Source organism: Coregonus clupeaformis, chromosome 9 (assembly GCF_020615455.1).
Source record: "Coregonus clupeaformis isolate EN_2021a chromosome 9, ASM2061545v1, whole genome shotgun sequence".
Classification (NCBI taxonomy): Eukaryota; Metazoa; Chordata; class Actinopteri; order Salmoniformes; family Salmonidae; genus Coregonus; species Coregonus clupeaformis.
The window spans coordinates 16,266,276-16,294,072 of NC_059200.1; the positions used below are offsets into that span (position 1 = coordinate 16,266,276).

General features: G+C 46.4%; 1 pseudogene; it reads right to left on the reverse strand.

Annotated features, from left to right (window-relative positions):
- The window catches only part of LOC121574507, a 501,964-nt pseudogene extending 476,278 nt beyond the window's left edge, over positions 1 to 25,686 (reverse strand).
- Positions 25,687 to 27,797: the final 2,111 nt, after the last annotated feature.

Sequence of the window (27,797 nt, forward strand, 5' to 3'; positions counted from 1 at the left end):
TTATTTTGATTGGCTGATAAAATATATTAATTAAAGCATCCGAGTCAATCAGAATTCAGATCAATGTATTGCCGATCAATTATCATAGAGGTAGAGTCTTCATCAACAAGATAATACATCTGCAAGATTATATTAGTGACATTTTAGGATACCAATTTGTAGTTTGAAATTCATCAACATCAAATATATCATCAAATATGATATTGATCAAATCACTATCGTACTATGCATGGGGCACTAAATGTTGTGTAATTGCCCCATACCACCACACTAAGCTATCACATCTTGCCATCCCGGTCTGCATGCTTCTTCTGCGAACCTCTGAGTGCATGCGGTGAATCTGTGACTGAGAGCCGAGGGCTCCCCCTGCTGGACAGAGCCTGTGTGTGTGCGCCTCTCTCCTGCTGTACACTGCAGCACCGAGCTTACTGGTGCCTCTAGAGGCTGCTGGTGGAATAGCAGCTCTGGGGTGTAGGGCTCCAATGGAGCTCCGCTGGCAGGGTGGCACAGCACCACCACGTCTACCCCCTCTCCAGACTCCTCACGCCCTCCGATCAGGGCCAAGGCAGGGTAGGGAGGGAAACAGACACACCGACAAAGAGCAAAAGAACATGAACAAAAACAACAAAAACTGAAGAAAAAAAAGGTACAGACCGCAAATTCATCTAAATCTATACAGAGAAGACTACGCAAACTCCGAAATTAAATACAGAACGCACTAGCCGGGTGGGTCCCCCCCCCATCTGTTTGTGCCATCTTGCCATGTCCTTGTCACACACTGCCACGCCAAACATTAGCATGTTTGGTGAGAAAGCATTAACAGATTGGCACCCAGGCAAACAGAACACACAATATAAGACAGAAAGAGAACATTGACGAAGAACATAGGACACATTGGTATCTAGTTAGAGGACTGACACTGGCAGTGGCTCTCTTCTACCCACTGAGAGCATGTCCCATTAAAATGGGGTGGACAGCGTTTTGTTGTGCAAAAAGTATTTCATTACTTCTAAACAGCTGGAGGCAGTATGCATTTTGGAAACATATACTTCATTGTTTGAAACCTGAACATTTTACTTCATATTATTAGATATGTCTTACCTTGCTTCAAAGTAAAAATCTGACCATACAAACGTGGAGACGATTATTTTATAGACTTCCATGCCATTGAAACCAGTAGCCTATTTCACTGATGTTCTATTGGCTTTCAAAATCAACTTTCCTTCATTATCCAACAGCCAAAGGCACAATCGTAGTCATATTAGCAACCCATGCTTGTTTTTTAATCTTCAGATCTTTCAAAATTTCTAACGGATATTTTTATCTCTGTCACATGAAACCGCTTGCATGTCCAGTGCGCTTTTGACAAAGGTGTTTTCCTGTTAATTGCACGATGGAACGAACATTCGCTCGTAGCCTACTGCCTTGTGTGCATTGCTGCGCTTATAATATGAAGCGATAATAGTTGGTCGACATTTTAAGCTACGTTCTGATCTGTTGCATCAGCCTCGTTGCATTTGAAAGTTTTTTTCTTCAAATGTAGGCCTACTGGATGTACAGTGTGTGTGTGTGTGTGTGTGTGTGTGTGTGTATGTATATACAGTGGGGAGAACAAGTATTTGATACACTGCCGATTTTGCAGGTTTTCCTACTTACAAAACATGTAGAGGTCTGTAACTTTTTTATCATAGGTACACTTCAACTGTGAGAGACGGAATCTAAAACAAAAATCTAGAAAATCACATTGTATGATTTTTAAGTAATTAATTTGCATTTTATTGCATGACATAAGTATTTGGTACATCAGAAAAGCAGAACTTAATATTTGGTACAGAAACCTTTGTTTGCAATTACAGAGATCATACGTTTCCTGTAGGTCTTGACCAGGTTTACACACACTGCAGCAGGGATTTTGGCCCACTCCTCCATACAGACCTTCTCCAGATCCTTCAGGTTTCGGGGCTGTCGCTGGGCAATATGGACTTTCAGCTCCATCCAAAGATTTTCTTTTGGGTTCAGGTCTGGAGACTGGCTAGGCCACTCCAGGACCTTGAGATGCTTCTTACGGAGCCACTCCTTAGTTGCCCTGGCTGTGTGTTTCGGGTCATTGTCATGCTGGAAGACCCAGCCACGACCCATCTTCAATGGTCTTACTGAGGGAAGGAGGTTGTTGGCCAAGAACTCGCAATACATGGCCCCATCCATCCTCCCCTCAATACGGTGCAGTCGTCCTGTCCCCTTTGCAGAAAAGCATCCCCAAAGAATGATGTTTCCACTGCCATGCTTCACGGTTGGGATGGTGTTCTTGGGGTTGTACTCATCCTTCTTCTTCCTCCAAACACGGCGAGTGGAGTTTAGACCAAAAAGCTCTATTTTTGTCTCATCAGACCACATGACCTTCTCCCATTCCTCCTCTGGATCATCCAGATGGTCATTGGCAAACTTCAGACGGGCCTGGACATGCGCTGGCTTGAGCAGGGGGACCTTGCGTGCGCTGCAGGATGTTAATCCATGACGGCGTAGTGTGTTACTAATGGTTTTCTTTGAGACTGTGGTCCCAGCTCTCTTCAGGTCATTGACCAGGTCCTGCCGTGTAGTTCTGGGCTGATCCCTCACCTTCCTCATGATCATTGATGCCCCACGAGGTGAGATCTTGCATGGAGCCCCAGACCGAGGGTGATTGACCGTCATCTTGAACTTCTTCCATTTTCTAATAATTGCGCCAACAGTTGTTGCCTTCTCACCAAGCTGCTTGCCTATTGTCCTGTAGCCCATCCCAGCCTTGTGCATGTCTACAATTTTATCCCTGATGTCCTTACACAGCTCTCTGGTCTTGGCCATTGTGGAGAGGTTGGAGTCTGTTTGATTGAGTGTGTGGATAGGTGTCTTTTATACAGGTAACGAGTTCAAACAGGTGCAGTTAATACAGGGAATGAGTGGAGAACAGGAGGGCTTCTTAAAGAAAAACTAACAGGTCTGTGAGAGCTGGAATTCTTACTGGTTGGTAGGTGATCAAATACTTATGTCATGCAATAAAATGCAAATTAATTACTTAAAAATCATACAATGTGATTTTCTGGATGTTTGTTGTAGATTCCGTCTCTCACAGTTGAAGTGTACCTATGATAAAAATTACAGACCTCTACATGCTTTGTAAGTAGGAAAACCTGCAAAATCGGCAGTGTATCAAATACTTGTTCTCCCCACTGTATATACACACACTACCGTTCAAAATGTTTGGGGTCACTTAGAAATATCCTTGTTTTCGAAAGAAAATCAATTTTTTTGTCCATTAAAATAACATCAAATTGATCAGAAATACAGTGTAGACATTGTTAATGTTAGAAATGGCTATTGTAGCTGGAAACGGCTGATTTTTTATGGAATATCTACATAGGCATACAGAGGCCCATTATCAGCAACCATCAGTCCTGTGTTCCAATGGCACGTTATGTTTGCTAATCCAAGTTAATCTTTTTAAAAGGCTAATTGATCATTAGAAAACCCTTTTGCAATTATGTTAGCACAGCTGAAAACTGTTGTGCTGATTAAAGAAGCAATAAAACTGGCCTTCTTGAGACTAGTTGAGTATCTGGAGCATCAACAATTGTGGGTTCGATTACAGGCTCAAAATGGCCAGAATCAAATAACTTTCTTCTGAAACTCGTCAGTCTATTCTTGTTCTGAGAAATGCGAGAAATTGCCAAGAAACTGAAGATCTCGTACAACGCTGTGTACTACTCCCTTCACAGAACAGCGCAAACTGGCTCTAACCAGAATAGAAAGAGGAGTGGGAGGCCCCGGTGCACAACTGAGCAAGAGGACAAATACATTAGAGTGTCTAGTTTGAGAAACAGACACCTCACAGGTCCTCAACTGGCAGCTTCATTAAATAGTACCCGCAAAACACCAGTCTCAACGTCAACAGTGAAGAGGTGATTCCGGGATGCTGACCTTCTAGGCAGAGTTGCAAAGAAAAAGTAATATCTCATACTGGCCAATAAAAAGAAAAGATTAAGACGGGCAAAAGAACACAGACACTGGACAGAGGAAGATTGGAAAAAAGTGTTATGGACAGACGAATCGAAGTTTGAGGTGTTCGGATCACAAAGAAGAACATTTGTGAGACGCAGACCAAATGAAAAGATGATGGAGGAGTGCTTGATGCCATCTGTCAAGCATGGTGGAGGCAATGTGATGGTCTGGGGGTGCTTTGGTGGTGGTAAAGTGGGATATTTGTACAGGGTAAAAGGGATCTTGAAGAAGGAAGGCTATCACTCCAGTTTGCAACGCCATGCCATACCCTGTGGACGGAGCTTGATTGGAGCCAATTTCAGGACAATGACCCAAAGCACAGCTCCAAACCATGCAAGAACTATTTAGGGAAGAAGCAGTCAGCTGGTATTCTGTCTATAATGGAGGGGCCAGCACAGCCACCGGATCTCAACCCTATTGAGCTGTTGTGGGAGCAGCTTGACCGTATGGTTTGTAAGAAGAGCCCATCAAGCCAATCCAACTTGTGGGAGGTGCTTCAGGAAGCATGGGGTGAAATCTCTTCAGAGTACCTCAACAAATTGACAACTAGAATGCCAAAGGTCTGCAAGGCTGTAATTGCTGCAAATGGAGGATTCTTTGACGAAACAAAAGTCGGAAGGACACAATTATTATTTCTATTAAAAATCATTATTTCTAACCTTGTCAATGACTCCATTTCCTATGCATTTTGCTATATTTCCTATTCAAACTCATTTCATGTATGTTTTCATGGAAAACAAGGACATTTCTAAGTGACAAACTTTAGAACGGTAGTGAATACACACACACACACACACACACACACACACACACACACACACACACTCTACCGGTCAAAATTTGCCAAAAGTGTGCAAAGCTGTCATCAAATCAAAGGGTGGCTACTTTAAAGAATCTCAAATATAAAATATATTTTGATTTGTTTAACACTGTTTTGCTTACTACATGATTCCATATGTGTTATTTAATAGTTTTGATGTCTTCACTATTATTCTACAAGGTAGAAAATAGTAAAAATAAAGAAAAACCCTTGAATGAATAGGTGTCCAAACTGTTGACTGGTAGTGTATTTTTGGGATATTTACATTTACATACATTTTAGTCATTTAGCAGACGCTCTTATCCAGAGCGACTTACAGTTAGTGAATACATTTTTTTTATTTTTATACTGGCCCCCCGTGGGATTCGAACCCACAACCCTGGCGTTGCAAACGCCATGCTCTATCAACTGAGCTACATCCCTGCCGGCCATTCCCTCCCCTACCCTGGGCCAATTGTGCGACGCCCATGAGTCTCCCGGTCGCGGCCGGCTGCGACAGAGCCTGGATTCGAACCAGGATCTCTAGTGGCACAGTTAGAACTGCGATGCAGTGCCTTAGACCACTGCGCCACTCAGGAGTACATATATCAACCCACAACTGTTTGGAATAGGGCTTTTTTTCCCCTCGCACAGAAAGACAAGCTGACCAATAGAATAGGTCAACTTTTTTTACTATGGGGGGGTAGTAGATTGACATAGGCTAGTGATTTTGCTGTTCGTTACTCGTCTTGTTGGCGGAGGAAAAGTAAATGTGGGCAGTTATTCTAACATTTTCAAAGTGAGCTTTGGAATTCGGTATGAAGGACGCACGCCGTTGCATCCTGAAGTTGCATGTTCTGTTAAGAATAATAGCCATAATCTAAATGTGATTTCTGTCATCCTGACCACCGTGGGTGGGACGACCTAATCAGGTTATACACCCAAAGCATACGGGTCTGGTAAATTACTCAAATGTCCATTAAATTAAAATGCTGACTGTCAAACTGACCGGTGCAACATTTTCATAATGGAAACCCTGGTGTATGTATGTCTGTGACTGTGTGTGTTAGGGTGATGGATGAAAGGGTGGAGTAGAGGAGTGACCTGTGCGGTCTTCGATGACGTACACCAGAGGAGGGATGGAGCCCTCGGCAGTCTTCCCTACATCAGTATGGAAGTGCTCACTGGCAGGCAGGCAGCTGGGAGGGAGGGAGAGACAGAGAGAAACAGGGACATACAGAGGTCATCTGAGCTCAGTTGTCTCCCACAGGACAGTACTAACAACTCAGAAACACAACAACAACCTTTAACATCCCTCCATCTACACAATCGACAGAACTACAACTAGAAAATCATTTAGCATCGTAACCGTAAACAAAAATAGCCCATAACCTAGCAGGGAAACTTACCGCTTCTACCTCAGAAAGGCTTAGAAAGCAGATCTGTCCTGTCACAGAAAAGTTAACAGCCTTTTTGACTAATGGTTTCCCTGCAACCCCCAAACCAACTACAACTAAAACCAGTTAACTACAAGAGAAAACCTCAGTGTCAAATAGGGATATAGGCTACAAAAGTCAAATACCAAAAGGTTCCCAATACCACTGACCATTTCAACCCAGAAAAGAGAGAATACCAAAAAATCCTTTTAGTTTCTATAGGTATAAGTATGAGCATGGTTGAAACATGTCTCCCCGGCACACTAGTTCCCTCCCACAGTACAGGGATAGAAAAGTATAGGGGTTAATGAACACAAGTGCATCCCAAATGGCACCCTATTCCATATATAGTGCAGTAGCTTTGACCATGGCATGTGTTCATAAAGCGTCCCAGAGTAGGAGTGACTCTGTGGATAAGGGGCCATTTGGGACGCAGCAATAACAACTGACTCCTATACTCTGTGTTCCTCCTCCTGGCACACACACACACACACACACACACACACACACACACACACACACACACACACACACACACACACACACACACACACACACACACACACACACACACACACACACACACACACACACACACACACACACACACACACACACACACACACACACACACACACACCTCCTCACCTAGCAGGCAGTTTGTAGATGTAGCTGACACCCACACCAAAACGGGTCCGTTTTTTTGGAGCCGCGCCAGACACATCGATTCCAAGCCCCAACCGATATATCCGACATCAGGGTTGATTTTTCTCCGCAACCCAACCGCATACAATTGTTTTCCGAGAGCCGATCCGTGACACGCCAAATAACATACATTTATTAAAATTGTTTTTATGACTCCAGAGCAGAGGCTATACCCTGCATGAATTAATTTGTCTGCATGTCTATTCAACATTTGGATAAAAGGAAACCATGCCATGAATTAGGAACGATAGGGCCTATCTTCTCATTTTAACAACGTGATGAGGCACACAGATCACAACCTGATGAGGCACACCGATCACAACCTGATGAGGCACACCGATCACAACCTGATGAGGCACACAGATCACAACCTGATGAGGCTCACAGATCACAACCTGATGAGGCTCACAGATCACAACCTGATGCGGCACACCGATCACAACCTGATGCGGCACACCGATCACAACCTGATGCGGCACACCGATCACAACCTGATGCGGCTCACAGATCACAACCTGATGCGGCACACCGATCACAACCTGATGCGGCTCACAGATCACAACCTGATGCGGCACACAGATCACAACCTGATGCGGCACACCGATCACAACCTGATGCGGCACACAGACAACTCAAATTGCTTTGAAAAAGAGCCTTCTAATTAACCTTCTACTTACCTAATGAAAGCCTATTGCCGACATAACAAAACAAAGCCTTTACATTCAATATTGATTAGATAATCAAATAGTTTAATTGAAACTTAAACAATTCCCAGAATCAAATAGGGATATAGGCTACAAAAGTCAACTTGATATGGCCATGCGTCTAAATGAACGAAAGCCCGAATTATTGTAATAATTAACTGAATTATCGTAAACAAATACCTGCTTGCACTTTTGCAAGCTATGTATCCATCTGCCGGGTTGTTGTCATCCTTGTCCACAATGACTCCAAAATCCTTCTAAACCGGGACTTCCTTCGCTCAGCACCTGTTTCCACGACGGTAGAACCTTTCACAGCCTTTCTTTCTATTTCTCCTGTTAAGTAAGCCATATTCGTGGGAGCTTGGAGTCAGGGGAAATAAACTTGCCAACGTATTGTCGCGTGGCGGACAGGACCATCGTGCTCTCTGCACATGGACAAATTAAATGTTTCAGCATCACGCAAATAGGCCTATTAATGGACAGTTCCCTGTTCCACTCTCTTGCTGCGCGGCTGGTAACCTAGGCTGTGTCCGACCTGAATTATAATTGTTCTGAACTGTGAGCCGACCCGCAGGTCATTGCACCAGCCAGCTGATTTTTTTGCGGGTCAACCGCAGGGAACCGTGGGTATCCGGCCTGATGCAGGACTCTAACCCACACACACAGTGTATTCCTCACCTGGCAGGGAGCTTGTAGATGTACGAGCATCCGTCCTCGGTCCAGATGATGACCCTGTCAGCAACGATGAAGTCTCCTCCTGTCCAGGACTGGTCGTTCTCACTGGGCACCGAGCACAGCAGGGAGTAGTCCCCTGCATCAAACACCTGACACGTAGAAAAACATTGATAAATACACTGAGTGTATAAAACATTAGGAACACCTGCTGTTTCCATGACATAGACTGACCAGGTGAATCCAGGTGAAAGCTATGATCCCTTATTGATGTCACTTGTTAAATCCACTTCAATCAGTGTAGATGAAGGGGAGGAGACAGGTCAAATAAGTATTTTTAGGCCTTGAGACAAGTGAGACGGATTGTGCATGTCTGCCATTCAGAGGGTGAATGGACAAGACAAAATATTTAAATGCCTTTGAACAGGGTATGGTAGTAGGTGCCAGGCGCACCAGTTTGAGTGTGTCAAGAACTGCAACGCTGCTGAGTTTCTCAAACTCAACCGTTTCCCGTGTGTATCAAGAATGGTCCAGAATGGTCCACAACCCAAAGAACATCCAGCAAACTTGACAACTGTGGGAAGCGTTGGAGTCAACATGGGCCAGCATCCCTGTGAAATACTTTTGACACCTTGTAGAGTCCATGCCCTGACGAAATGAGGCTGTTCTGAGGGCAAAAGGCGGGGTACAACTCAATATTGGAAGGTGTTCCTAATGTTTTGTACACTCAGTGTATATCATGGACAGCTTGGGGTACTAGGTCTACTAGAGGTACTAGGTCTACTATGGGTGCTAGGTCTACTAGGGGTACTAGGTCTACTAGGGGTACTAGGTCTACTAGAGGTACTAGGTCTACTAGGGGTTCTAGGTCTACTAGGGGTACTAGGTCTACTAGGGGTACTAGGTCTACTAGGGGTACTAGGTCTACTAGGTCTACTAGGGGGTACTAGGTCTACTAGGGTACTAGGTCTACTAGGGGTACTAGGTCTGCTAGAGGGTACTAGGTCTACTAGGGGTTACTAGGTCTACTAGAGGTACTAGGTCTACTAGGGGTACTAGGTCTACTGGGTCTACTAGGGGTACTAGGTCTACTAGGGGTACTAGGTCTACTAGGGGCTACTAGGGGTACTAGGGTCTACTAGGGTACTAGTGGGGTACTAGGTCTACTAGGGGTGGTACTAGGTCTACTAGGGTGTACTAGGGTGTACTAGGGGTCACTAGGTCTACTAGGGGTACTAGGTCTACTAGGGCTACTAGGGGTACTAGGTCTACTAGGGGTTACTAGGTCTACTAGGTCCAGGTACTAGGGTCTACTAGGTCTACTAGGGGGTACTAGGGTACTAGGTCTACTAGGGGTACTAGGTCTACTAGGGGTACTAGGGTCTACTAGGGGTACTAGGTCTACTAGGGGTACTAGGGCTACTAGGGTCTACTAGGGTACTAGGTCTACTGGGTCTACTAGGGTACTAGGTCTACTTAGGGGTACTAGGTCTACTAGGGTACTAGGTCTACTAGGGTACTAGGGTCTACTAGGGTCTACTAGGGGTACTAGGTCTACTAGGGGTACTAGGTCTACTAGGTCTACTGGGGGTACTAGGTCTACTAGGGTACTAGGGTCTACTAGGGTCTACTAGGGGTACTAGGTCTACTAGGGGTACTAGGTCTACTAGGGGGTACTAGGTCTACTAGGGGTACTAGGTCTACTAGGGGTACTAGGTCTACTAGGGTACTAGGGGTACTAGGGTCTACTAGGGCTACTAGGGTACTAGGTCTACTAGGTCTACTAGGGGTACTAAGGTCTACTAGGGGTACTAGGGTCTACTAGGGGCTACTAGGTCTACTAGGGTACTAGGGGTACTAGGGTCTACTAGGGGTACTAGGTCTACTAGGGGTACTAGGGTCTACTAGGTCTACTAGGGGGTACTAGGTGTACTAGGGACTAGGTCTACTAGGGGTACTAGGTCTACTAGGGGTACTAGGTCTACTAGGTCTACTAGGGGTACTAGGTCTACTAGAGGTACTAGGTCTATTAGGGTCTACTAGGTCTACTAGGGGTACTAGGTCTACTAGGGGTACTAGGTCTACTAGGGGTACTAGGTCTACTAGGGGTACTAGGGTCTACTAGGTCTACTAGGGGGTACTAGGGGGTACTAGGTCTACTAGGGGTACTAGGTCTACTAGGGGTACTAGGTCTACTAGGTACTAGGGTCTACTAGGTCTACTAGGGGTACTAGGGTCTACTAGGGGTACTAGGTCTACTAGGGGGTACTAGGTCTACTAGGGGTACTAGGTGTACTAGGGTCTACTAGGGGTACTAGGTCTACTAGGTCTCCGGTCTACTAGGGGTACTAGGGTCTACTAGGGGTACTAGGTCTACTAGGGTCTACTAGGGGTACTAGGTCTACTAGGCGCTACTAGGTCTACTAGGGGTACTAGGGTCTACTAGGGTCTACTAGGGTACTAGGTCTACTAGGGGTACTAGGTCTACTAGGGGTACTAGGGTCTACTAGGTCTACTAGGGGACTGGTACTAGGTCTACTAGGGGTACTAGGTCTACTAGGGGTACTAGGGTCTATAGGGTACTAGGTCTACTAGGGGTACTAGGGTCTACTAGGGTACTAGGGTCTACTAGGGGTACTAGGGTCTACTAGGGGTACTAGGTCTACTAGGGGTACTAGGTCTACTAGGGGTACTAGGTCTACTAGGGGTACTAGTAGGTCTACTAGGGGTACTAGGGTCTACTAGGGGTACTAGGTCTACTAGGGGTACTAGGTCTACTAGGTCTACTAGGGGTACTAGGTCTACTAGGGGTACTAGGTCTACTAGGGGTACTAGGTCTACTAGGGTACTAGGGGTACTAGGTCTACTAGGGTACTAGAGGTCTACTAGGGGTACTAGGTCTACTAGGGTCTACTAGGGGTACTAGGGTACTAGGGTCTACTAGGGGTACTAGGGGTACTAGGTCTACTAGGGGTACTAGGTCTACTAGGGGTACTAGGTCTACTAGGGGTACTAGGTCTACTAGTGGTACTAGGGGTACTAGGGGTACTAGGTCTACTAGGGGTACTAGCTCTACTAGGTCTACTAGGTCTACTAGGCCTACTAGGGGTACTAGGTCTACTAGGGGTACTAGGTCTACTAGGGGTACTAGGTCTACTAGGTCTACTAGGTCTACTATGGGTACTAGGGGTACTAGGTCTACTAGGGGTACTAGGTGTACTAGGTCTACTAGTGGTACTAGGTCTACTAGTGGTACTAGGTCTACTAGTGGTACTAGGGGTACTAGGTCTACTAGGGGTACTAGGGGTACTAGGTCTACTAGGTCTACTAGGGGTACTAGGTCTACTAGCTCTACTAGGTCTACTAGGCCTACTAGGTCTACTAGGGGTACTAGGTCTACTAGGTCTACTAGGTCTACAAGGGGTACTAGGTCTACTAGGTCTACTAGGGGTACTAGGGGTACTAGGTCTACTAGGGGTACTAGGGTCTACTAGGTCTACTAGGGGTACTAGGCACTAGGGGGTACTAGGGTCTACTAGGGGTACTAGGGTCTACTAGAGGGTACTAGGTCTACTAGGGGTACTAGGTCTACTAGTGGTACTAGGTCTACTAGTGGAACTAGGTCTACTAGGGGTACTAGGTCTACTAGGGGTACTAGGTCTACTAGGTCTACTAGGGGTACTATGTCTACTAGCTCTACTAGGGGTACTAGGTCTACTAGGGGTACTAGGTCTACTAGGTCTACTAGGTCTACTAGGGGTACTAGGTCTACTAGGTCTACTAGGGGTACTAGGTCTACTAGGGGTACTAGGTCTACTAGGGGTACTAGGTCTACTAGGTCTACAAGGGGTACTAGGGGTACTAGGTCTACTAGGTCTACTAGGGGTACTAGGTCAACTAGGTCTACTAGGGGTACTAGGTCTACTAACTCTACTAGGTATACTAGGGGTACAAGGTCTACTAGGCCTACTAGGGGTACTAGGTCTACTAGGTCTACTAGGGGTACTAGGTCTAGTAGGGGTACTAGGTCTACTAGGTCTACTAGGGGTACTAGGTCTACTAGGGGTACTAGGTCTACTAGGTCTACTAGGGGTACTAGGTCTACTAGGTCTACTAGGGGTACTAGGTCTACTAGGGGTACTAGGTCTACTAGGGGTACTAGGTCTACTAGGGGTACTAGGTCTACTAGGGGTACTAGGTCTACTAGGGGTACTAGGTCTACTAGGGGAACTAGGGGAACTAGGTCTACTAGGGGTACTAGGTCTACTAGGTCTACTAGGTCACCTAGGTGTACTAGGTCTACTAGTGGTACTAGGTCTACTAGTAGTACTAGGGTTACTAGGTCTACTAGGTCTACTAGGGGTACTAGGTCTACTAGGGGTACTAGGTCTACTAGCTCTAATAGGTCTACTAGGTCTACTAGGTCTACTAGGGGTACTAGGTCTACTAGGTCTACTAGGGGTACTAGGGGTACTAGGTCTACTAGGGGTACTAGGGGTACTAGGTCTACTAGGGGTACTAGGTCTACGAGAGGTACTAGGTCTACTAGGTCTACTAGGTCTACTAGGGGTACTAGGTCTACTATGGGTACTAGGTCTACTAGGTCTACTAGGGGTACTAGGTCTACTAGGTCACCTAGGTGTACTAGGTCTACTAGTGGTACTAGGTCTACTAGTGGTACTAGGTCTACTAGTGGTACTAGGGGTACTAGATCTACAAGGGGTACTAGGGGTACTAGGGGTACTAGGTCTACTAGGTCTACTAGGTCTACTAGGGGTACTAGGTCTACTAGCTCTACTAGGTCTACTATGGGTACTAGGGGTACTAGGTCTACTAGGGGTACTAGGTCTACTAGGTCTACTAGGGGTACTAGGTCTACTAGGTCTACTAGGGGTACTAGGTCTACTAGAGGTACTAGGTCTATTAGGGCTACTAGGTCTACTAGGGGTACTAGGTCTACTAGGGGTACTAGGTCTACTAGGGGTACTAGGTCTACTAGGGTTACTAGGGGTACTAGGTCTACTAGGGGTACTAGGTCTACTAGGTCTACTAGGTCACCTAGGTGTACTAGGTCTACTAGGTCACCTAGGTGTACTAGGTCTACTAGTGGTACTAGGTCTACTAGTGGTACTAGGGGTACTAGGTCTACTAGGGGTACTAGGTCTACTAGCTCTACTAGGTCTACTAGGTCTACTAGGCCTACTAGGGGTACTAGGTCTACTAGGGGTACTAGGTCTACTAGGGGTACTAGGTCTACTAGGGGTACTAGGTCTACTAGGGATACTAGGTCTACTAGGGGTACTAGGGGTACTAGGTCTGCTAGGTCTACTAGAGGTACTAGGTCTACTAAAGGTACTAGGTCTACTAGGGGTACTAGGTCTACTAGGGGTACTAGGGGTACTAGGTCAACTAGGTCTACTAGGTCACCTAGGTGTACTAGGTCTACTAGGTCACCTAGGTGTACTAGGTCTACTAGTGGTACTAGGTCTACTAATGGTACTAGGTCTACTAGTGGTACTAGGGGTACTAGGTCTACTAGGTATACTAGGGGTACTAGGTCTACTAGGGGTACTAGGGGTACTAGGTCTACTAGGGGTACTAGGTCTACTAGGGGTACTAGGGGGACTAGGTCTGCTAGGTCTACTAGAGGTACTAGGTCCACTAGGGTTAATAGTCTACTAGGTCTACTAGGGGTACTAGGTCTACTAGAGGTACTAGGTCTACTAGGGTTAATAGTCTACTAGGTCTACTAGGTCTACTAGGGGTAGTAGGTGTACTAGCGGTACTAGGTCTACTAGGTCTACTAGGGGTACTAGGTCTACTAGGTCTACTAGGTGTACTAGGTCTACTAGGGGTACTAGGTCTACTAGTGGTACTAGGTCTACTAGGTCTACTAGGTCTACTAGGGGTACTAGGTCTACTAGGGGTACTAGGGCTACTAGGGGTACTAGGTGTACTAGGTCTACTAGGGGTACTAGGTCTACTAGGTCTACTAGGGGTACTAGGTCTACTATGTCTACTAGGTCTACTAGGTCTACTAGGTCTACTAGGGGTACTAGGTCTACTAGGTCTACTAGGGGTACTAGGTCTACTAGGTCTACTAGGGGTACTAGGTCTACTAGGTCTACTAGGGATACTAGGTCTACTAGGTCTACTAGGGGTACTAGGGGTACTAGGTCTACTAGGTCTACTAGGGGTACTATGTCTACTAGGGATACTAGGTCTACTAGGGGTACTAGGTCTACTAGGGGTACTAGGTCTACTAGGTCTACTAGGGGTACTAGGGGTACTAGGTCTACTAGGGGTACTAGGTATACTAGGGGTACTAGGGGTACTAGGTCTACTAGGGGTACTAGGTCTACTAGGGGTACTAGGTCTACTAGGGTTACTAGGTCTACTAGGGGTAGTAGGGGTACTAGGTCTACTAGGTCTACTAGGGGTACTAGGTCTACTAGGTCTACTAGGGGTACTAGGTCTACTAGGGGTACTAGGTCTATTATGTCTACTAGGGGTACTAGGTCTACTAGGGGTACTAGGTCTACTAGGGGTAATAGTCTACTAGGTCTACTAGGGGTACTAGGTCTACTAGGGGTACTAGGTCTACTAGGGGTACTAGGTCTACTAGGTCTACTAGGGTGTACTAGGTGTACTAGGTCTACTAGGGGTACTAGGTCTACTAGGGGTACTAGGTCTACTAGGGGTACTAGGGGTACTAGGTCTACTAGGGGTACTAGGTCTACTAGGGGTACTAGGTCTACTAGGGGTACTAGGTCTACTAGGTCTACTAGGGGTACTAGGTCTACTAGGGGTACTAGGGGTACTAGGTCTACTAGGGGTACTAGGTCTACTAGGTCTACTAGGGGTACTAGGTCTACTAGGGGTACTAGGTCTACTAGGGGTACTAGGTCTACTAGGGGTACTAGGTCTACTAGGGGTACTAGGTCTACTAGGGGTACTAGGTCTACTAGGGGTACTAGGTCTACTAGGTCTACTAGGGGTACTAGGTCTACTAGGGGTACTAGGTCTACTAGGTCTACTAGGGGTACTAGGTCTACTAGGGGTACTAGGGGTACTAGGTCTACTAGGGGTACTAGGTCTACTAGGTCTACTAGGTGTACTAGGGGTACTAGGTCTACTAGGGATACTAGGGGTACTAGGGATACTAGGGGTACTAGGTCTACTAGGGGTACTAGGGGTACTAGGTCTACTAGGTCTACTAGGTCTACTAGGGGTACTAGGGGTACTAGGTCTACTGGGGTACTAGGTCTACTAGGGGTACTAGGTCTACTAGGGGTACTAGGTCTACTAGGGGTACTAGGTCTGCTAGGTCTACTAGAGGTACTAGGTATACTAGGTCTACTAGGTCTACTAGGGGTACTAGGTCTACTAGGGGTACTAGGTCTACTAGGGGTACTAGGTCTACTAGGTCTACTAGGGGTACTAGGTCTACTAGGGGTACTAGGTCTACTAGGTCTACTAGGGGTACTAGGTCTACTAGGGGTACTAGGTCTACTAGGTCTACTAGGGGTACTAGGTCTACTAGGGGTACTAGGTCTACTAGGGGTACTAGGTCTACTAGGGGTACTAGGTCTACTAGGGGTACTAGGTCTACTAGGGGTACTAGGTCTACTAGGTCTACTAGGGGTACTAGGTCTACTAGGTCTACTAGGGGTACTAGGTCTACTAGGGGTACTAGGTCTACTAGGGGTACTAGGTCTACTAGGTCTACTAGGGGTACTAGGTCTACTAGGTCTACTAGGTATACTAGGGGTACTAGGTCTACTAGGTCTACTAGGGATACTAGGTCTACTAGGTCTACTAGGTCTACTAGGGGTACTAGGTCTACTAGGGGTACTAGGTCTACTAGGTCTACTAGGGGTACTAGGTCTACTAGGGGTACTAGGGGTACTAGGTCTACTAGGTCTACTAGGGGTACTAGGTCTACTAGGGGTACTAGGTCTACTAGGGGTACTAGGTCTACTAGGGGTACTAGGTCTACTAGGTCTACTAGGGGTACTAGGGGTACTAGGTCTACTAGGGTACTACTAGGGTACTAGGGGTACTAGGGGTACTAGGTCTACTAGGGGTACTAGGTCTACTAGGGGTACTAGGTCTACTAGGGGTACTAGGTCTACTAGGGGTACTAGGGGTACTAGGTCTACTAGGGGTACTAGGTCTACTAGGTCTACTAGGGGTACTAGGTCTACTAGGGGTACTAGGTCTACTAGGTCTACTAGGGGTACTAGGTCTACTAGGGGTACTAGGTCTACTAGGGGTACTAGGTCTACTAGGTCTACTAGGGGTACTAGGTCTACTAGGGGTACTAGGTCTACTAGGGGTACTAGGTCTACTAGGTCTACTAGGGTTACTAGGTTTACTAGGTCTACTAGGGGTACTAGGTCTACTAGTGGTACTTGGTCTACTAGTGGTAATTGGTCTACTAGGGGTACTAGGTCTACTAGGTTTACTAGGTCTACTAGGGGTACTAGGTCTACTAGGGGTACTAGGTCTACTAGGGGTACTAGGTCTACTAGGGGTACTAGGTCTACTAGGGGTACTAGGTCTACTAGGGGTACTAGGGGTACTAGGTCTACTAGGGGTACTAGGTCTACTAGGGGTACTAGGTCTACTAGGGGTACTAGGGGGTACTAGGTCTACTAGGGGTACTAGGTCTACTAGGGGTACTAGGTCTACTAGGTCTACTAGGGGTACTAGGTCTACTAGGGGTACTAGGTCTACTAGGGGTACTAGGGGTACTAGGTCTACTAGGGGTACTAGGGTCTACTAGGGTACTAGGTGTACTAGGGGTACTAGGTCTACTAGGGGTACTAGGTCTACTAGGGGTACTAGGTCTACTAGGGGTACTAGGGGTACTAGGGCTACTAGGGGTACTAGGTCTACTAGGGGTACTAGGGGTACTAGGGGTGGGTCTACTAGGTCTACTAGGGTACTAGGTCTACTAGGGGTACTAGGGGTACTAGGTCTACTAGGGGTACTAGGTCTACTAGGTCTACTAGGGGTACTAGGGGTACTAGGTCTACTAGGGGTACTAGGGGTACTAGGTCTACTAGGGGTACTAGGTCTACTAGGGGTACTAGGTCTACTAGGGGTACTAGGTCTACTAGGGGTACTAGGTCTACTAGGGGTACTAGGTCTACTAGGGGTACTAGGTCTACTAGGGGTACTAGGTCTACTAGGGGTACTAGGGGTACTAGGTCTACTAGGTCTACTAGGGGTACTAGGTCTACTAGGTCTACTAGGTCTACTAGGGGTACTAGGTCTACTAGGGGTACTAGGTCTACTAGGTCTACTAGGGGTACTAGGGTCTACTAGGGGTACTAGGTCTACTAGGGGTACTAGGGGTACTAGGTCTACTAGGGGTACTAGGTCTACTAGGTCTACTAGGGGTACTAGGTCTACTAGGGGTACTAGGTCTACTAGGGCTACTAGGGGTACTAGGTCTACTAGGGGTACTAGGTCTACTAGGGGTACTAGGTCTACTAGGTCTACTAGGGGTACTAGGTCTACTAGGGGTACTAGGTCTACTAGGCCTACTAGGTCTACTAGGGGTACTAGGTCTACAGTACTAGGGGTACTAGGCTACTAGGGGTACTAGGTCTACTAGGGGTACTAGGTCTATAGGTCTACTAGGGGTAGGCTAGGTCTCCTAGGGGTACTAGGTCTACTAGGGGTACTAGGGGGGCTAGTAGGGGGTACTAGGTCTACTAGGGTACTAGGTACTAGGGGCTACTAGGTCTACTAAGGGTACTAGGTCTACTAGGGTCTAAGGTCTACTAGGGGTACTAGGGTCTACTAGGGGTACTAGGTCTACTAGGGGGTACTAGGTCTACTAGGGGTACTAGGTCTACTAGGGTACTAGGTCTACTAGGGCTACTAAGGTGTACTAGGTCTACTAGGGGGACTAGGTCTACTAGGGGACTAGGTCTACTAGGTCTACTAGGGTACTAGGGTCTACTAGGGGCTACTAGGGTCTACTAGGTCTACTAGGGGTACTAGGTCTACTAGGGGTACTAGGTATACTAGGGTCTACTAGGGGTACTAGGGTCTGCTAGGGGTACTAGGTCTACTAGGGGTACTAGGTCTACTAGGGGTACTAGGTCTACTAGGGGTACTAGGTCTACTAGGGGTACTAGGTCTACTAGGGTCTACTAGGGGTACTAGGTCTACTAGGGGTACTAGGTCTACTAGGTCTACTAGGGGTACTAGGTCTACTAGGTCTACTAGGTCTGAGGGTACTAGGTCTACTAGGGGTACTGGGTCTACTAGGTCTACTAGGGTACTAGGTCTACTAAGGGTACTAGGTCTACTAGGGGTACTAGGTCTACTAGGGGTACTAGGGGTACTAGGGCTACTAGGTCTACTAGGTCTACTAAGGGTACTAGGTCTACTAGGGGTACTAGGTCTACAGATCACAGTGAATGGGTATTCAAACCTGGGCAGTGAGTAAGACCCAGGGAGCATGGGATCTAGCCTCTTACCCTCCCGTTCTTGGAGCAGACCACCAGCAGAGAGAGCTGTGTGAAGGTGCAGAAGGAGATGCTCTGACAACCCCCACAGTAGATGGGCTTAGACTCCTCCTCAAACACTGAGTCCAGGTCCTGGTGGGGACAGGGAGAAACACACACTTAGAGGGGACTGAACTGTATTATTTATTTCCATCCCCCTTATCGATTACAATTGTCTGAGTTACTCTATTCAGTCCCAATAGTCATGATATTAGCTGGAACAAATCCTGGTTAATATGAGCACTGTGTGGTAGCTAACAGCATGATCATAACAACATCCAGTAGTGGGTGATGTGCCTCAGTCCCACTCTACCTGCATCCTGCTGACATCCTGTGTGATGATCCACACCTTCAGCATCCCACTGACTGATACCGCTACCACTGTGTCCTCTGAAAATATATCACACACATTATGATGACACACACACACACTATGATGACACACACACATTATGATGACACACACACACATTATGCTGACACACACACACACACACACACATTATGATGACACACACACATTATGATGACACACACACCTTATGATGACACACACACCTTATGATGACACACACACATTATGATGACACACACACACATTATGATGACACACACACAATATGATGACACACACACACACATTATGATGACACACACACACAATATGATGCACACACACACATTATGATGACACACACACACATTATGATGACACACACACACATTATGATGACACACACACACACACATTATGATGACACACACACATTATGACAACACACACACACATTATGATGACACACACACAGGTATTGTGTCAGTCTAACAGTGCCTATAACTGCTTAATAAGAGTTTTTCCACAAGAAGAATTGGGTGACAATGCCATTTACAACCTCCTTTGGTTGTGAGCACAGACCGATACGTTTTGGACAGGGTGGTTCTACCCCCAGACCGATACGTTTTGGACAGGGTGGTTCTACCCCCAGACCGATACGTTTTGGACAGGGTGGTTCTACCCCCAGACCGATACGTTTTGGACAGGGTGGTTCTACCCCCAGACCGATACGTTTTGGACAGGGTGGTTCTACCCCCAAGCCATTAGACTGCTGAACAGTTCATCTTATGGAAACACAGAAAATTGACATTAACCACCTTTATTATTTATTTATCTTCATTTTTTTGTACTGACTCCCTTGTACCTGACCCACCGACTCTTGTACCGATCACCGACTCACTGACCCGACTTGACCGACCCTTGCCGACCGCCTGTACCATACCACTACCCGACTCCCTTGTACTGACTCTATGCACACTCACTAAGGCTCTACCCACACATACGACACTGACACTCCTACACACACTACATACCCTCACACACACACTACACACGCTCACACACTACACACACGCTCACACCCACACACATGCTCACACACACACACACACGCTTACACACGCTCACAAACACTACATACGCTCACACACACACACACACACACTACATACGCTCACACACACACACTACATACGCTCACACAAACACACACGCACACACACAGACACACTTTCACATACTGTGTTTATTATATATCCTGATTGCCTAGTCACTTTTAACCCTACCCACATGTATTACTCAACTACCTGGTACCCCTGCACATTAACTTGGTACCGGTACTCCCTGTATATAGTCATGTTACTACCTGGTACCCCTGCACATTGACTCGGTACCGGTACTCCTTGTATATAGTCATGTTACTACCTGGTACCCCTGCACATTAACTTGGTACCGGTACTCCTTGTATATAGTCATGTTACTACCTGGTACCCCTGCACATTAACTTGGTACCGGTACTCCCTGTATATAGCCATTAGTACTGAGTTAATGTGCAGGGGTAGCAGGTAGTTGAGTAATACATATGGGTAGGGGTAAAAGTGACTGTGTGTGTGTGTGTCTATGTGTGTGTGTGTGTGTGTGTGTGTATATGTGTGTGGGTGTGTGTGTGTCTCTGTGTGTGTGTGTGTGTCTCTGTGTGTGTGTGTATGTGTGTGGGTGTGTATGTGTGTGGGTGTGTGTGTGGGTGTGTGTGTGTCTGTGTATGTGTGTGTGTGTGTGTGTGTGTGTGTGTGTGTGGTGTGTGTGTGTGTGTGTGTGTGTGTGTGTATGTGTGTGGGTGTGTGTGTGTGTGTGTGAGCATATGTAGGAGTGTCAGTGTAGTATGTGTTCAGCAGTCTAATGGCTACCCTCTGTAGCGCCTTGCGGTCAGATGCCGAGCAGTCGCCATACCAAGCGGTGATGCAACCAGTCAGGATGCTCTCAACGGTGCAGCTGTGGAACTTTGAGGATCTGAGGGCTCATGCCAAATCTTTTCAACCTCCTGAGGGGGAAGAAGCATTGCCGTGCCCTCTTCACGTGTTGGTGTGTTTGCACCACATACTGACCATGGTGGTTGAACAAGGTTACCATAGTCAAAACAGCTCTAACTAATTGGGCTTTAGTAGTGTTCGTGGACTGTTCCTAGACGATAGATCGAGTGGCAGATGTTAGCCATGGTGGAGGACTAGGGTTCAAAGTTCAGTTACTTTTTCCAGAAATCCCAGTTGGAGGCTAGCTTATTCCCTTCTGATTCTGGGAATCCTTCAAACAAAACTCCTGGGGAAAAAAAAGTATATGGTTGACTGACCTTGTGTGCGGTGTGAGCATATGATGCTCATGGAGCTGATCCAATCAGGAGAGATGTTAGAGACGAGGGAGTAGAGGACCTCCAGGCTGGTGGCGTCCACCACTAGGATCTCTGGGTAATGTCCAGTACCCATGGAGAACAGGTAGAACTAGGACAGGGTGTCAGTTAGAGACTCTTAGAAGAGAAAATATATACACTGCTCAAAAAAATAAAAGGGAACACTAAAATAACACATCCTCCATGAATGAATGAAATAATCTTATTAAATATGTTTTTCTTTACATAGTTGAATGTGCTGACAACAAAATCACACAAAAATTATCAATGGAAATCAAATTTATCAACCCATGGAGGTCTGGATTTGGAGTCACCTTCAAAATTAAAGTGGAAAAGCACACTACAGGCTGATCCAACTTTGATGTAATGTCCTTAAAACAAGTCAAAATGAGGCTCAGTAGTGTGTGTGGCCTCCACGTGCCTGTATGACCTCCCTACAACGCCTGGGCATGCTCCTAATGAGGTGGCGGATGGTCTCCTGAGGGATCTCCTCCCAGACCTGGACTAAAGCATCCGTCAACTTCTGGACAGTCTGTGGTGCAACGTGGCGTTGGTGGATGAGACATGATGTCCCAGATGTGCTCAATTGGATTCAGGTCTGGAGAACGGGCGGGCCAGTCCGTAGCATCAATGCCTTCCTCTTGCAGGAACTGCTGACACACTCCAGCGACATGAGGTCTAGCATTGTCTTGCATTAAGAGGAACCCAGGGCCAACCGCACCAGCATATGGTCTCACAAGGGGGTCTGAGGATCTCATCTCGGTACCTAATGGCAGTCAGGCTACCTCTGGCGAGCACATGGAGGGCTGTGCGGCCCCCAAAGAAATGCCACCCCACACCATGACGACCCACCGCCAAACCGGTCATGCTGGAGGATGTTGCAGGCAGTAGAACGTTCTCCACGGGCGTCTCCAGACTCTGTCACGCCTGTCACGTGCTCAGTGTGAACCTGCTTTCATCTGTGAAGAGCACAGGGCGCCAGTGGTGAATTAGCCAATCTTGGTGTTCTCTGGCAAATGCCAAACGTCCTGCACGGTGTTGGGCTGTAAGCACAACCCCCACCTGTGGACGTCGGGCCCTCATACCACCCTCATGGAGTCTGTTTCTGACCATTTGAGCAGACACATGCACATTTGTGGCCTGCTGGAGGTCATTTTGCAGGGCTCTGGCAGTGCTCCTCCTGCTCCTCCTTGCACAAAGGCGGAGGTAGACTGCTGGTTGTTGCCCTCCTACGGCCTCCTCCACGTCTCCTGATGTACTGGCCTGTCTCCTGGTGAGCGCCTCCATGCTCTGGACACTACGCTGACAGACACAGCAAACCTTCTTGCCACAGCTCGCATTGATGTGCCATCCTGGATGAGCTGCACTACCTGAGCCACTTGTGTGGGTTGTAGACTCCGTCTCATGCTACCGCTAGAGTGAAAGCACCGCTCAGCATTCAAAAGTGACCAAAACATCAGCCAGGAAGCATAGGAACTGAGAAGTGGTCTGTGGTCACCACCTGCAAAACCAGTCCTTTATTGGGGGGTGTCTTGCTAATTGCCTATAATTTCCACCTGTTGTCTATTCCATTTGCACAACAGCATGTGAAATGTATTGTCAATCAGTGTTGCTTCCTAAGTGGACAGTTTGATTTCACAGAAGTGTGATTGACTTGGAGTTACATTGTGTTGTTTAAGTGTTCCCTTTTATTTTTTTGAGCAGTGTACTATCGATATGTCATGATGAAAGAGGGTTGTGGTTCATCCATTTCAATTCAGTATATTCAGGAAGTGAACACCTGAAATTTGCATTTCAACGTTTACTTCCTGAATAGAAATGAAAATTGGGTTGGGTGGGTTTGGGAAAATGTCCGTTACCTGGATCCCTGTGTGGGCGGGCGCAGGCCAGCTCTGTGAACTCAATCCAGCGTCCGTCGTTGACATCCCACGAGCACATCTCCCTGCATACAAAGCAGACAGGCTACACTAGATACATACAACAGCCCCTCTTACCTCTTACAGCTCGCTACAGTGCAGAGCTGCTGCCACGTGGCCAAGGCGTGTGGTTTTGCCCTCTACTCAGCCACTCTCTGAAGGGTACTGAACTCACTAGTCTCTGTGGTGTAGGCCCACTGTACGGTCTACTCACCCAGTCTCCGAGGCGCTGACGACGTACTGCTCGTCACTGCAGGGGGGGGCTGGCTTTAGACAGGCAGGTGATGGAGGCGGTGCGGCCGAACAACATGGCCCTGGGACGGATCTGAGGACAGCACCAGGCACAGGACAGAGTCACTAAAAGGAACACCACTGGAACCTTTGTAGTAGATAGAGGCAGTTGGCCCAGCGGTTAAGAATGTTGGGGCAAGTAACCGAAAGGTCGCTGGTTCGAATCCCTGAGCCGACGAGGTGAAAACATCTGTCGATGTGCCCTTGAGCAAGGCACTTTTAACCCTAAATGTAAGTCGCTCTGGGATGAAAGCATCTGTGAAATGACTAACATGTAAATGTAGAAGTAACACTGTAATTACCACAGTAACAACATTGATCAGAAGACAGGAGAGTCACACTGAGGAACACCAGTAACACTTTACATGAAGTTTCTCTTATAATAATACTGTAATTAATACCATCAGAACTGGTAACAGGGCAGACAGAGACAGGGCAGAAGACCGGGCAGAAGACAGGGCAGAAGACAGGGCAGAAGACAGGGGGCTGGGCAATATGGCCTAAAAAAACAACTTATGGTGATTCACGATATATATAGGTTTTCTCCAAATATGCTTTGTTGTACAATTAAAAAGGTCAATACACTGCATTTCAAACATTCAGGAATAATCTAATGAATTCAGGGCTTGTACAATTGTACCTAGGCTAAATATAAGCCATCACCAATCATAAGATTCACTCATAATTTAATTATTTTTGCAATAATCACTGATCTGCTTTCAAGTCTGTCCATCTATGAAAATGCAATTTTTGTTACATTTAACCAGAACCACCACGCACGTCCGCTAATAATGGTCAACTTCCTGTAGCAGGCAGTATAGAAAATGAACACAGGTCTCATAAACATTGAGTGCTAGTCCTAGTGAGTAGCCAGTTAATCTGTATATTTCAAGTCTAGCCAACTTGGATCTATTTGCTTGCTAACGAGGTAGAACAGTTCAACTGTTATGAACACACCCTCATGTCCGTCTCCAACTGTTTGAACAACATAGGCTGTTCACTTTGTTTAGATGTTGAAATCAGGTGGCCTACCTGGATAAGAAGATGCTTATTTCTCAGAATGACAATGAGATGCCAATTCCTGATAGAAATGTGTATTTTCATGCTCATTGTACATTTATAAAACACAGACAGTCTGTGGCTAAAACGCTGCTAGCGGCGCGTGGTAACAACTGAGCATTAATTTTCCACAACATGTTCATTGACGCTTGTTTTAGTAGGGCCTGCTCTGTTCCACCGTTTGGGAGTCGAGACATAAAAAGGGTATTGTTAGAAAGGTTAAGTTCTCGTCGATTACAGTAAAATAATGTCTAAGCGTTTCGGTGTCCATTCGACCGATTCTGTTGGACTAAAACTCAAATAGCGAGTTTAAACTACTTGTTGTCAGAGAGGAAGAAGGGACTTGAGGCTTGCTGCTTTCATCTTTGTTAGGAGCGGCTGGGGCTTGGTTTCTGTCTGCGAGTGGGAAGGTATCTACGAGTAAAGTACAACTCCTCCACTTCTAAACAGTATCTACGAGTAAAGTACAACTGATACGGAGCGAGTGGGAAGGTATCTACGAGTAAAGTACAACTGATACGGAGCGAGTGGGAAGGTATCTACGAGTAAAGTACAACTGATACGGAGCGAGTGGGAAGGTATCTACGAGTAAAGTACAACTGATACGGATTGTGTTCAGTAGGAGCAAGGTTAGAGGTCATGATATTACCTCGAGGTCAGGGGACATGTCCCAGATGCAGATCTGTCCGTCATGGCAGCCAGTGATGATGGTGGTGAGGTCGTCCATGACCAGCAGGCTGGAGATGCAGTGAGTGGGCGCTGTACGGCCCCACAGCACTATGGGTAAAAACAGGTTTCCTGACATGGTCTCTCTTGAACTGAGGGAGGGAGGGAGGGAGGGAGAAGATGAGGTGATCATGACTATATGGGTCAAGACAAAAAGAGGTTTTCTGAGTTGTCTTTTTTGTTCATTGTCATCAGACATACCAAACAAAAAGCAGAAACGACACAGTTCATGATAAACGTTGGTGGGCGGGGCCTGGGCCTGGGCCTGCTCAAGGGGGCAACCAGCCCAGTTATCAGTACGGTATTGAAGAGCAGACTAGGCTTGGTATCATCAGTATTGAAGAGCAGACTAGGCTTGGTATTATCAGTATTGAAGAGCAGACTAGGCTTGGTATTATCAGTATTGAAGGACTAGGCTTGGTATTATCAGTATTGAAGGACTAGGCTTGGTATTATCAGTATTGAAGAGCAGACTAGGCTTGGTATTATCAGTATTGAAGAGCAGACTAGGCTTGGTATTATCAGTATTGAAGAGCAGACTAGGCTTGGTATTATCAGTATTGAAGAGCAGACTAGGCTTGGTATTATCAGTATTGAAGGACTAGGCTTGGTATTATCAGTATTGAAGGACTAGGCTTGGTATTATCAGTATTGAAGGACTAGGCTTGGTATTATCAGTATTGATGGACAACTACAAATACTTAGGTGTCTGGTTAGACTGTAAACTCTCCTTCCAGACTCACATTAAGCATCTCCAATCAAAAGTTAAATCTAGAATCGGCTTCCTATTTCGCCAACAAAGCCTCCTTCACTCATGCTCAAACATCGCCTCGTAAAACTGGACTACTACGATCCTTGACTTTGGCGATGTCATTTACAAAATAGCCTCCAACACTCTACTCAGCAAATTGGATGTAGTCTATCACAGTGCCATCCGTTTTGTCAAAAGCCCCATATACTACCCACCATTGTGACCTGTACGCTCTTGTTTGGTCCTCACTACATATTAGACACGCCAAACCCACTGGCTCCAGGTCATCTATAAATCACTGCTAGGCAAATCCCTGTCTTATCTTAGCTCACTGGTCACCATAGCAACACCCACCCGTAGTCTGCGCTCCAGCAGGTATATCTCAGGTATACAGCAGGTATATCTCTGTGGTCTCCTGAGTGGCGCAGTGGTCTAAGGCACTGCATCGCAGTGCTAACTGTGCCACTAGAGATCCTGGTTGAATCCAGGCTCTGTCGCAGCCGGACGCCACCCGGGAGACTTGGGCGCGCATTTGGCCCAGGTAGGGGAGGGAATGGCCGGCAGGGATGTAGCTCAGTTGATAGAGCCAGGGTTGTGGGTTCGATTCCACGGGGGGCCAGTATAAAAAATAAAAAATTTATTCACTAACTGTAAGTCGCTCTGGATAAGAGCATCTGCTAAATGACTAAAATGTAAATGTAAAATCTCACTGGTCATCCCCAAAGCCAACACCTCCTTTGGCCGCCATTCCTTCCATTTCTCTGCTGCCAATGACTGGAACGAACTGCAAAAATCTCTGAAGCTGGAGACTCTTATCTCCCTCACTAACTTTAAGCGTCAGTTATCAGAGCACCTTACCGATCACTGCACCTGTACACAGCCCATCTGTAATTAGCCCACCCAACTACCTCATCCCCATATTGTAATTTATTTTGCTAATTTGCACCCCAGTATCTCTATTTACACATTATCATTCCAGTGTTAATTACGAAATGGTAACTATTTTTGCACTATGGCCTATTTATTTATTGCCTTACCTCCATAACTTACTACATTCGCACACACTGTATATATATTTTCTGTTGTATTTTTGACTTTATGTTTTGTTTTACCCCATATGTAACTCTGTGTTGTTGTTGTTTTTATCGCACTGCTTTGCTTTATCTTGGCCAGGTCGCAGTTGTAAATGAGAACTTGTTCTCAACTGGCTTACCTGGTTAAATAAAGGTGATTATATATATATATATATATATATATATATATATATATATATATATATATATATATATATAATAATCAGCATTGAAGCAGACTAGGCTTGGTATTATCAGTATTGAAGGACTAGGCTTTGGTATTATCAGTATTGAAGGACTAGGTTTGGTATTATCAGTATTGAAGAGCAGACTAGGCTTGGTATTATCATGCCCCAACAGTGGCTG